The sequence below is a fragment of the Suncus etruscus genome, chromosome 3, assembly GCF_024139225.1.
Source record: "Suncus etruscus isolate mSunEtr1 chromosome 3, mSunEtr1.pri.cur, whole genome shotgun sequence".
Lineage (NCBI taxonomy): Eukaryota > Metazoa > Chordata > Mammalia > Eulipotyphla > Soricidae > Suncus > Suncus etruscus.
In genome coordinates this window covers 88,198,570-88,208,446 of record NC_064850.1, presented here as the reverse complement: position 1 = coordinate 88,208,446, position 9,877 = coordinate 88,198,570, and the positions used below count along the sequence as shown (strand labels likewise).

Here is a 9,877-nt window from a genome sequence, read left to right as displayed (position 1 = left end):
CTGACACCTCCCTGGCTGCGTGGCCCCTTCCAACTGCTCCCCGTCCTCCCAGAGTGATAAAGAAGAGCTGGCACGGACTCAAGTCACAGTCCTTGGACCACAGTCTGATGCCAGATGACTCTCGAGTCAGATTACCCGAGCTCCCCTTTTAACCCACTTGAACTCATGTGACACTGCTATCAGACAATATCCGACTGGAGTGGGTGGGGCTTGTCACATTGTTTCTAAGTCTGGGCTGAAGCTACAAAAGTGTCCCAGATTAGCCTTGGCCTTTTTCTCAACCTGTAGACCAAAACCACCCTCCTATTTTGGTTACTAAATAGAGCTGGATCAGATAAGCTGAAGAGGCTGGGGTGTTAAAGCTATGGAATCACTGTCTGGGGTATTGAATGGGGCACATTTTAGGATGGTAGCTGGGGAAAGTCTGGCTCTAAACTATAATAATCTCTCCAGTTTGGCTTAGGGTTCTGTCTGGGTTTGATAATAGAAATAATAGAACAGAAAGCAGCAGTACTGATTTAGTAACATTAAAAAAAAAAAAAAACCCGGAGAGATAGCACAGCGGTGTTTGCCTTGCAAGCAGCCGATCCAGGACCTAAGGTGGTTGGTTCGAATCCCGGTGTCCCATATGGTCCCCCGTGCCTGCCAGGGAGCTATTTCTGAGCAGACAGCCAGGAGTAACCCCTGAGCACCACCGGGTGTGGCCCAAAAACCCAAAAAAAAAAAAAAAAAAAAAAAAGCCAGCAGCTCACAACTAGTTAAGTTGCTGAGGGAATTAGGAAAGAGAGGTAAAAGAGCAGGGAAATTGGAACATGCTCTGCCTTGGGTGGTAAATGGATTTGGACTAAAACTATGTTGAAGGCAGAGAAATAGAATAAAACCCCCACTCTGAAATCATGTCAGAGAAACGTGGTAAGCAAGATGCCCAGGTCTTCTGGCCAATGCCAGCCCAAAGGGGAAGCAGGAAGTGGGTCTCTTTGATCTTTCCTCATACACACCACACTCTGTACCCAGGGGCTGGAAGAGTCTCTTTTGAATCTCTCTCCTCACTGGTTCACTTTCTGATTAAAATTAATGTCTAGGGGCCGGGAAGGTGGCGCTAGAGGTAAGGTGTCTGCCTTACAAGCGCTAGCCAAGGAACGGACCGCGTTTCGATCCCCCGGCGTCCCATATGGTCCCCCCAAGCCAGGGGCGATTTCTGAGCACATAGCCAGGAGTAACCCCTGAGCATCAAACGGGTGTGGCCCAAAAACCAAAAAAAAAAAAAATAATGTCTAAATCTACATTTCTAGATTAAAATATAAATTATCTATACCAGAACAGAGTGTAGATAACTTGGTGTTTTCTCTAAAACCATTGTCAGGCTTTTGTTAAATTCTGAACATATGGTGTGCAATGTTCTCTGTTTGCGATTCCTGACAAATGTCACAGAAGCTTTATTTTCAAGGTAGTTGCTCAATAAAATCGTCATCATTTGTCATAGAACAGACCTCTGTGTCAATATGCTTTAGACGGTACGTGTGGGTTTGCTGGGCCAGGACTCCCCCAGGCATGAGTAAGAATTCTCCACAATTTTTTTTGGGGGGGGGTTACATCCAGTGGCGCTCATGGGTTACTCTTGGTTCTGCGCTCAGAAGTCGTTCCTGGCAGACATGGGGGACCATATGGAATGCCGGGATTTGAACCACTACCTTCTGTTCGAATCAGCTGAGTGCAAGGCAAATGCCCTACAGCTGTCTATCTCTCCTGCCCCTCCACGTATTTTATTTTATTTTATTTTAGGTCACAGCTGGCAGCGCTCAGGGGTTACTCCTGGCTTTATGCTCAGAAATTGCTCCTGGCAGGCTCAGCAGACCATATGGGAAGCCTGGATTTGAATCATTGTTCTTCTGCATGCTATCTATCTCCATGCTATCTCTCTGGCCCTTCCACATATTTTAAATGTAGTATCCTAGTTTAGCTTTTGCATCCAGAGCTGTCTGCAGTTGCAAAAGCAGGAGTAGGCAGCTCTGCAAAGCAAGGCCAAATTGTACCCTTATGTTACAGAAAAGTCAAGATCAAAGATTAACATTTGCACTGTGTATCTTCAAGTTTCTGTCTTTTGACTGAAAGTCCTTCTTAAATAATGACAGGAAACAGACAAAACACATTCACATCTCATCACCATTTTCACTGCCTTTTACAATCTCTGATTTCTTTAACTGGTACAAGATTATGTTGAGTTGACTAGATTATGGTTGAATTCAAACATGAATTGAAGGCCAAAAAATGTTGGGGAGTGGTTTTGGGTCACATCTGGCTCAATTCTCAGGGATCACGGGACAATATAGAGTGCTTAACACAAAACCTGGGCTGGTCACATGCAAGGCTTTACATGTACAATCTGTACAATCTCTCCATCCCCAAAAGCAAATATTATTTTAAATTTTTTTTTTTTTTTTTTTTTTTTTTGGTTTTGGGCCACACCCGGCATTGCTCAGGGGTTACTCCTGGCTGTCTGCTCAGAAATAGCTCCTGGCAGGCACGGGGGACCATATGGGACACCGGGATTCGAACCAACCATCTTTGGTCCTGGATTGGCTGCTTGCAAGGCAAACGCCGCTGTGCTATCTCTCCGGGCCCTTATTTTAAAAATTTATCGAAAAGTAGTATGGGAGGATTCTTCCCTAGAATGAGGCCCAGTTTACATAAAGGCAGCCTATTTACAAATGAATCCAGGAAACATTCCAGGGCAGCAGAGAAAGAACTCCTTTGCTTTAGACAGAAGAAGGCAGGAACTATGTGATCCCAAGTCTCCCTACGAGCATTGTTTCACTTTCTATTTGTTTAGGATTTAAATTATCTCAAGAATCAAGGTCTGGCCCTAGGAAAGTCACCCCAATTACCCACATCACTGCATTCCTTGGTGCTTTACTTCAGGCATCAACCACAATGTGTGCTAGAGGGTAAATGTGCTAAGTCCAGGGAGAAGTGCTGATAGCTCAGATTCTCAAGGTGAGGGAACCCCCAAGTATCTTTCCCCCTTCTCTGTGCACCGAGGCCAGATAACAACGGTCAGCTCTGAGGAATTAAGAAAGGCTGAATCTTTTTTTTTTTTTTTTTTTTTGGTTTTTGGGCCACACCCAGTAACGCTCAGGGGTTACTCCTGGCTATGCACTCAGAAGTTGCTCCTGGCTTGGGGGACCATATGGGACACGGGGGATCGAACCGCGGTCCGTCCAAGGCTTGCGCAGGCAAGGCAGGCACCTTACCTTTAGCGCCACCGCCCGGCCCCAAGGCTGAATCTTTTAAGGCAAATATTTTTCATCAACTTCTTGTCCCCTTTCCCAATATTTTAAACGTTTTCATTCTTTTCTTTTTGGTCACTCATGTGGTTCTCAGTATGGCAGTTCAGCTCAAGGGTCTTACAATGTGGTGATTACCATGATGCTGGGGAAATAGTAAGGGAACTTCTAGGGTTGTACCTTGCTATGCTCAGGTACCTTGTGGTGCTGGAAATTGTACCAAGGTTGGCTATATGCAATGGCATGAATTTTAACCCCTAAGCCATCTCTCCAGTCTCTAGCACTCTTTTTTTTAGAGGGGTTGGGGTAAACACCCAGTGGTGCACAGAAGTTGCTCCTGATTTGGTGCTCAGGAAACCATGTGGTAACAGAAACTGAACCCAAGTCTCCCATGTATAGTGTATGTTTTCCAGCCCTTTGAGGCCCTCTGCAGCCACAGAGCATTTTCTTTATCATAGTCATCAAAATATCAGCACATCCCTAATGAAAAGGGACCTGCTGGGAAAACCCTTGGACTTAAGTTTGGAAACAATCATGTAACACTGAAAAAAATCAGCAAAGTTATTTATCTTTTTTTTTTTTTTTTTTTTTTTGGTCACATCAAGTAACACTATGGGTTACTACTAGCTCTGCCCTAAGAAATTACTTCTGGCAGGCTCGGGGATCAAACCTGGTAAGGCAAATGCCCTACCCACTGTACTATTGCTATGGCTCCCAAATTTATTCATCTTTTTTTTTTTAAAGCTATTCATCTTTAATTAAAACAACAACAAATACCAAATCCTAAAAACAAAAACAAAAATTAAAAACCCTGCTGAATCATCCATTCCAAATTGCCCTTTCCACAAGAACCATGCGAGCAGAATTAAAATGAATAGTTTTAGAGTCTCATACCAAAATGACTCAACAGATGCTTTAGAGACTGATATCCTCAGCTGACATAGCCATAAGTCACCATCTACCCTGATTTAGAGCAGCCCTGTCTTTTTATTTCATTTATGGGTAGCAGAAGTGATACTCTTTCTAATTAACACTCAGACAGGCTTCTCCTGTAATAGAAGTTGAGGACTGACTTAGTAGCTGGTGATATATATTAAGAATCATATTCCCTCCTTCAAAGTCTAGATGATATATTTGTAGCTCCTGTTTATAGGAGAGACCAGAAAACTTATCAGGAACCAGTCCTCATGTGGGTAGGTAAAGGCTATTGTTAAAATCTTTTCTCAATATAATAAGTACTCATACAAAATTTTTTATAAAAAACTTAATCAGCACATATACTAAAATTAGAACGATACAGAGAAGATTAGAACGGCCCCTGTGCAAGAATGACATGCAAACTTGTGAAGCGTTCCATATTTTTTAAAGGTGTCAGCTGACAAAAAAAACTTAACCAAATCAAAAAATTAGGTAAAGACATATATTCAGAGAGGCCTATAAGCATGAAAACTGTTCCTCATCAGGGAATGCAAATTAAGACTGCAATGAGAAGGGGCCCGAGTGATAGTACAGCAGGGAAGGCATTCACCTTACATGTGGCCAACCTGGGCTTGATCCTTGGCATCCTATATGGTCCACTGAGCCCATCAATAGCGATTTCTGAGCACAAAGTTAGGAGTAAATCCTGAACACTGCTGGATGTAGCCCAAGAATCAAGGTTTGGAGATAAATTATATTAAATTGATAGGTTTTAGGAAGAACAGATTGGACATAATAAGTGAGGCAAATTACAATGAGGACATTAAAACACTGGGAGGCCAATTTCCAGCAGAAGACAACATTTTCTGATTTATTGATCCTCAGCCTTACTGTTCTTGTCAGAGCTGTCTGCAGTTGCATTATGTAAAGTGAGCTACAAGGCTCAATGGATTGGACATGTTCAGAATGATAAAAGAAATTTGGAGAAAAGCATTTTGGCAGTTCCACATGGTTCAAAGGAAAGTACTTATTCTTAATTTTCAAAGTAGAAAAAAGCAGACAGCAGTCTGGAACAATCATTGTCATTTTTCCAACTTTCGTATTGATGACATCAAATAACAGATGCTTGAAAAATGATGAAACATAATGAGAAAGATTTTTCTGATTCACTAAAGCAGTAGGAATTTTTTGTTAGTTAGGAAAATGTAAAACCATTTATTAGATACTACCTAAAACTCAGCCTTTAAATATGCTGTTGGGAATTAAGCAAAAACAAGCATTTCAGCAGGACTAGCTGCTAGGGTCCAAGCTATTTCACAGATATAGTTTTTAGTGCAATCTCTTGTTCTTTTTGTGTTTTTCTGGGACACATCCAGTGGCACTCGGGTTACTCCTGGCTCTGCACTCAGAAATCACTCCCATCAGGCTTGGGGCACCATATGGAATGCTGGGGATGGAACCTGGGTTGGCCATATGCAAGGCAAATACGTTATCCATTGTGCTATATCACTCCAGCCCCAATCTTTTGTTCTTTTTTGAGTCATGTATTATGTCCTGTTCTTTTTCTTTTTCTCTCAGATAGTGCTCAGGGAGACCTGAGGGAGCCTCCTGGTGATTCTCAGGGTTGCTGTTAAACCCAACTCTCAACAAGTCAAATATCATAAAAAATAGAATGCAATGGCATTAGCTATTTTTGTTTTATTGTTTTCCACAAACACTTCAAAAGCTCCTATGACTAAAGCATGCTACTATATTCATAAATTGATTTCTCCTAGGAAAGAAGATCCTCCCTTTGCACAGGGCCACTTGTGGGCCAAAAGCAGAGTTTGCAATTATATTTTCTTAGGAGATATCTAGAAGGTTGTCATTGGCTTAATTATTGTGTCCCCCCAAAAAAGAGATCAGATTATCTGATTTGTTAAGACAGGAAGTGAGCATGCTCCTTGGTATGTAAATAATACCATTAGTTCATTGAAAGCATCGTGAAGGGCCTGCTGCTAAAGCTTGCATTCTCCTTACATTAACAGAGATAAAGTGTAATGTTACAAAAGAAATAAAGACATAGAGATGGAAAAAGAACAGATTGTATCTTAGCAAGATTTGCATTTCCTATGTTCAAAAATAAAAGGTTTTAAAAAAGAAAAAAATCCATAAATTCCTACACAATAATCCTGTGCCAATAATCATTTGGAAATTTACATCAGTCAACCAACTTAAACAGAAAAATAAAACTATTTAAGAGCAATTCAATAACTCTAAGGCAATTTTAAATTCCCTTATCTAATTCAGTCACTCATAGCTATGGCTAGATAGGGATACACACAAAAATTAAACAGAGGCTGAAAAAAAGTGTACAGAGTGACAACTTTTAGAAACCACAACTTGTTTATAAACTTCAAACTCACCTATCTCTTCTCAAATCTATCTGACACAATGACCACTATGTTGTTTTTTTTTTTGTTTGTTTTTTTAATAAAATTTTTATTTTGATCATAGTGGCTTACATATTGTTGACAATAATATTTTAGGTACATATTTACATAAAATCAGGGGGGATTCCCATCACCAAATTGTCCTCCCTACACCTCTGTTTTTGTCCTACCTCCCATATCCTCTTCCCTCACCCCCAGGGCTGCTAGAATATGTGGTCTCCTCTGTATCTAGCCTATTGCTTAGTAGTCTTGCACCTGTTTGGTCCTGGTGCCTCCCTTATTTCCCCCTCTAACTGGGGGGGCAGGACTAGCTAGTTCAAGTTACGTGGTTTTGTTTGAAGGAGAGAAAAGTAATAAACTGGGGTAAAAGTCTAATACGCCGAAAATAGGCGGGATTCTTCTAGAGGCTCTCATAATCGGTTTGAGAAACAAAGGAGAGAATAAAGGTGAAACATTCCACCAGTACAAAAAGAAGTAACCACTATGTTTTAAAGCAGGTCCCTCTCCCTCCACATAAATAGGCCCACAGAAGACAGACATGTCAATTTGGACAACTGAATCAATCTCTAGTTTACCAAAATTTAGGTAAAAACTTTCCGTCACCTCCCCAGACCTTGCTAGAATTTGACTAGTGCCATAAGTTGTTTATATTCCATTTTAGTAACATTAATTCATTCAATACCCAGAAACAGAACATATTAACTTCAATCACCAGTCAAGAGACAGGTTGACAAAGAATACACTGAAATCTTAGTTATATCTTACAAAGTGCCTAAAACACACTGGTGTCAAAAACACAACAGATGCGCTGCTTAGATAGTAGAATATTCTCGAATAACTTCTAAGACAGAGTTAAGCAGGAGCTAGAGATACCTAAAAGTGGTTTATTCTGTCACCGTCTACAACCAGGAATAAAGGAAATATAGTCTAGTTGTTCAATTACCGTAAGAACCAGAATATCCTTTCAGCAAGTCATCATGCTTGGGAAGCTGAGGACACCTCTGGACACTGGTTCTATCTCTGGCATCCCATACTGACTCCAAAGCACTGAGAGTAGTTTCTTACTACAGATTCAAAAGTAACCTCTCAGAATAACTAATTACAACCCCAAGCCCAAAAATAATTAAAAAGCTACATAACCTTTTTTGTTTCTTTGTTACTGATACCCAATGAAGGAGGTTTCATGCTATTTTTATGGCATTGGACTGGATCATTTTTAGAATGTAGTAGAAAGTGACCTTTTTAGGGGTGTGGGGCACATTAGGCAGTACTCAGGGGTTTCTCCTGGTCCTGTACTCAGGAATCACTCCTGGAGAGCTCAGGGGGATCATACGGGATGCTGGAAATTGAATCCAAATAGGCTGCACACAGGCAAGCACCCCATTGGCTACATTTTCCCTTTAGCCCCTGCTCTACTTTAAAGAGTTTGGGCATATCAGAGATGAGTAACAAAAGTAGTACAGGGAAAAATAATTATGTTATTTAGTTACTGTCCCTTTTTCACCATTGTTAAGACTTTAGGAGGTGGTGTGGGAGAGGTTTCCCAAAAGGCCAGTTGGACCTCTGTATGCAAGGCATATACTCTGACCATTTAAACCATCTCCAATACCCAAGCAATTAATCTTTTATTTATTTATTTATTTATTTATTTATTTATTTATTTATTTGGTTTTTGGGTCACACCCGGCAGCACTCTGGGGTTACTCCTGGCTCTGCACTCAGAAATTGGCCCTGGCAGGCACGGAGGACTACCATCCTTCTGCATGCAAGGCAAGTGTCCTACCTCCATGCTCTCTCTCCAGCCCCATTAAGCAATTAATCTTATAGCCAGTCCATATCATTTAGCTATTAGCAGAGAATAAGAAAAGCTTGTTAGGTGAACAAAAAAGAAATGATTATCACTAGTTGTTGGTTTTCTTTTCATTGTTTCTGAAGTTTTCTCAGAACTAAAACTAAGAGATAATTATTGACTTAAAGATTCCAGATATACCTGTTTGGGGCTGAGAATTCTGGGGTCTTCTTAGAGTCAGGGTGGACAGCATCACTCCACAACTGCCCCCCATTCATACTTTCAAAATCCTCGGCAGCCATGTTAGTTATGTCAGCTTATCAGCCCATTCTAGCTCTACATACCTGGAACTCCTGGTGTGCATGGTTCCATGAGGCCGCCCAACACCTGCATATTTTTCAATCCTGACATCCCAGTATTGATGTCATGACCAAGTTGGATTTGAAGTTATCATAAAAGCTACCTCAGTCTCTACCAAATCTTTTCTTATTTGGAGGCTAGCTCTTGCTGGCATGGGGTTTGGGGAGACCCCAGACCAAAGGCCTTCTGCCTAGCTTGGGGGTGCTGGGAGGCTTGCCAGGCCCCCAGCCGTCCTCCTCTCTTCCCCCGGTCTCCAGGCCTTCCCTGGATGCAAGTCCAGGCAGCCAGAAAGGTGAGTACTGGGAGGACTCTATAGGGGTCCCCAGCCTTTCCCCACTCTTCCCCCAGCACTGGGGGGAAGGGCACAGGGAGAAGGGTGGGCAGATGTCTGGTTTCCAGTTCTCTACCGAATCCTTTCTCCCCTAGCTTGGGGGCAAGTTGCTAGGTTGCACTGAGGCAATCACTGGCAACTTTTTTTTTTTCTCACCAGTCTCCATTTTAAAAACCATTAGCCCCATGCATACAGTATATATCAATAGTATACCCTATGATTAAGGTATGTTTTGCATATGCAGAATGTCCATCTTGTATTCTGTCCTTTCCCACACCCCTACAAGCTCATTTCTAGTCCTTCACTCTCTCACCCCCAATCATCATTACCCCACTTTTACCCTTTTTACCTTCAGTACTGCACAGGCCAAATCACAGACCAAAGTGGTGCACTGGATTTAACACTCCCAACTACTTCAAAAGACATAAAAGGGATACATGTCTTTTGAATATTGTATATGTATTTCCTTAATAGCTGTAATTCTTACTAAATATTCTCTTATACAGTGACGATTTTTCCCACTTTTTGTCAGTTCTTCTCTTTGTGATCTGTTCAATAAGGAATTCTGATTCCCTTAAAGTTTATGTTTGAACCAAGTCACGCGGATTGTTGGACTTGTTCTAGCGGCCCCCATATGCACCAATAATGCCACGAGGCATTGTTCGTCCTTTACATAGGCACATTAAAATGGGAAACTATACATACAAACAAGTATCTATCTAATAGAGATAGGAACACACAAATCTTGTAATACAATGGGAAC

General features: G+C 41.4%; 1 non-coding gene across 1 annotated transcript; it reads left to right on the top strand.

The window, feature by feature from the left end:
• The first annotated feature begins 4,544 nt into the window (after window positions 1-4,544).
• Window positions 4,545-4,647, top strand: LOC126004790 (U6 spliceosomal RNA). The gene has a single exon (XR_007494043.1). It is a non-coding gene; the product is annotated as a U6 spliceosomal RNA (small nuclear RNA).
• Window positions 4,648-9,877: the final 5,230 nt, after the last annotated feature.